The 2,488-nt window shown below is 50.6% G+C and overlaps 1 pseudogene; it reads right to left on the minus strand.

The window, feature by feature from the left end:
- Positions 1 to 1,422: 1,422 nt before the first annotated feature.
- LOC127484572 (U2 spliceosomal RNA) lies at positions 1,423 to 1,529 on the minus strand (annotated as a pseudogene).
- Positions 1,530 to 2,488: the final 959 nt, after the last annotated feature.

Consider the following 2,488-nt stretch of genomic DNA (forward strand, 5'->3'; position numbering starts at 1 on the left):
AAAAGTTTTTTCCTTGTACACCTGCTCACATTCCTGGCAGTACATACTGTGCAGGTATCCAGGGGTCAGGTGGAGACAGGAGAGTCTCTCTATTCCACACGACCACTCAGGCTCCAGGCTCATCTAGCTCATGACACTGTCACAGCCCATTAGCCAGTGCTGTGTTTAGAATATCTGTCCCTCTGAACCTAGAGTGTTGTTGGTAGTAAGAGAGGGAGAATTTCGCCCAGTAGTGGTGTTTGGGTGGAGCCCCTGTGGTGGCTCCATGAGAGGCCACATAGAGATCAGCACACTCACACATGCCCTTCCTCTTGCTACATGATGCTCTGCTGCTTCGGGTCGCCACCAACAAGCAGGCCATGATCGGAGGCCAAGGCAATGGTGTCCAATCAATACTGGACTTCAGAAGCATGAACCCAACTACACTTACCTCTTTTACTAAAGTTAAACTGCCTTAGGTGTTTCATTACAGTAGTGGGAAGCTAATGAACACAACCGGAAGTAGTTGTATGATGCCACGTGCCTGCTATGGCGTAGGGATGGACGGTTTTCCCAAGACACCAGCAGAGCAGAGCCAGTTAGCTGTGAGAGGCTGGGATGCAAGGCCATGTGGTCTCAGGGCTCAAGTGGGCATTAGATGAAGTTGTGGGAGAACAGACCTCAGGGGAAAAAAGCAGGAGGTCGGTCAACAAACAGAAAAGGGGGCAGACGGGCAGAGACAAAGAGCAGGAGACTCGTCAGGGACCCCGACAGCAGGTGCCTGGGCAGCTTCCCTCTCTCCACCGCACACCCCCCGCTCCGTTGCTGTCTTCATGAGAACGTCGGGTGAGTACAAGAAGCCCTGCTCTGAGCCAGTGTGAGTAGATTCCTGTCCCTGTTCCCACAAGAGCTCTGATTCCTGTAATTTCCTGCTAAGACTGGGGGTTGTGGAAGGACGCTGGACTCTTAACTAGTGCAGCAGCCCCGGTATCACGGGGGAAGTTCTCCAGAAGAGCCCAGCTTGCCTGCAGTCCTGACGTAATGCAGCCACAGGGTCCAGATGGGTGGCGGCCACTGACCCACCTTCAGAGAGTCAGAGAGTGGGGTCCACCTGGTGGTGCAGTGGGTTAAGCTGCTGCTTGTGAACTGGCATCCCATACCCAGAAGCACCAGGTCGAGTCCCGGCTGCCCCACTTCCGCCAATCCAGCTTGCTGCTAATAGGCAGGAGGCATGGCCAAGCATCTGGGTCTCTGCCGCCGATGTTGGAGACCAGGATGGAGTTCCTGGTTCCTGGCTTCAGCCTGGCCCAGCCCTGGCTGTTGTGGTCATTGAGGAGTGAACCAGCAGATGGAAGATCTCTCTCTGTGTCTATTCCTTTAAGTGAGTTAACTGGCTTTTTTTTTTAAGATTTATTTATTGAAAAGTCAGAGAGAGAGAGAGAGAAGGATTTAACCATTTTTAAATGCAGAAAATGAAATACATAGGATTACAAAAGAAACCCATTACATTGATACTACACTTGATCTTAGCCAAAAGGCCGAGAAGCGATTGAAACCCATTACATTGAAAAATAGCCAGCCAAATGTTTCTTCCCCGAGACCTAAGACGACGTGTACTCATTATTAAGCATGAAGAAACGCTAGTGGCAGGTCTAGTACCTACCATAATTTCAGATTCCTAGTACTGAGGATAAATAGCTCTGCAAGATATTTGCAACAATGATAATACAACAGGAAAACTCCTAATCATTTTGTTGGTAAAAAAAAAAAAAAAATCGGCAAACTCACAGCTACTGATGCTGCTCCTGCAGCTGGTGCCAGCATCCTAAACCGAAGGCCACACCCAACCGCCCTTAGAGGTGTGTGAAAAGAAAGCTCGGTTTTGTCATGTTGTGAAAAATAAATATCTTGGCTGGTGCCACGGCTCACTAGGCTAATCCTCTGCCTACGGCGCCTGCACACCGGGTTCTAGTCCCGGTCGGGGCACCGGATTCTGTCCCGGTTGCCCCTCTTCCAGGCCAGCTCTCTGCTATGGCCCGGGAGTGCAGTGGAGGATGGCCCGAGTACTTGGGCCCTGCACCCCATGGGAGACCAGGAGAAGCACCTGGCTCCTGGCTTCGGATCAGTGTGGTGCGCCGGCCGCAGCGTGCCAGCCGCAGCGACCATTGCAGGGTGAACCAATGGAAAAGGAAGACCTTTCTGTCTCTCTCTCACTGTCCACTCTGCCTGTCAAAAAATAAATAAATAAGTAAATATCTTACTTCCTCATGGAAACAAAACCCTATTTTTCTCAACCACGCTCATGGACCCCCTGAATTCTGTGAGGCCTTGGTGTTCCGAAGGTCACGGGCTGAGAATCCCTGGCCACAAGGCTCCAGAAAGAACCCAGAGAGATTTTTTTCTGAGCAGAAAAACAGCTGGAAAAGAGAAAGCAGAAAAAGATGATGATTCTGAGGCTAAGCAGTGAGCAATGGTGAGAGCTCATGGCGATATTAGTTTACCAGTTTCG

Source organism: Oryctolagus cuniculus, chromosome 17, assembly GCF_964237555.1.
Source record: "Oryctolagus cuniculus chromosome 17, mOryCun1.1, whole genome shotgun sequence".
NCBI lineage: Eukaryota > Metazoa > Chordata > Mammalia > Lagomorpha > Leporidae > Oryctolagus > Oryctolagus cuniculus.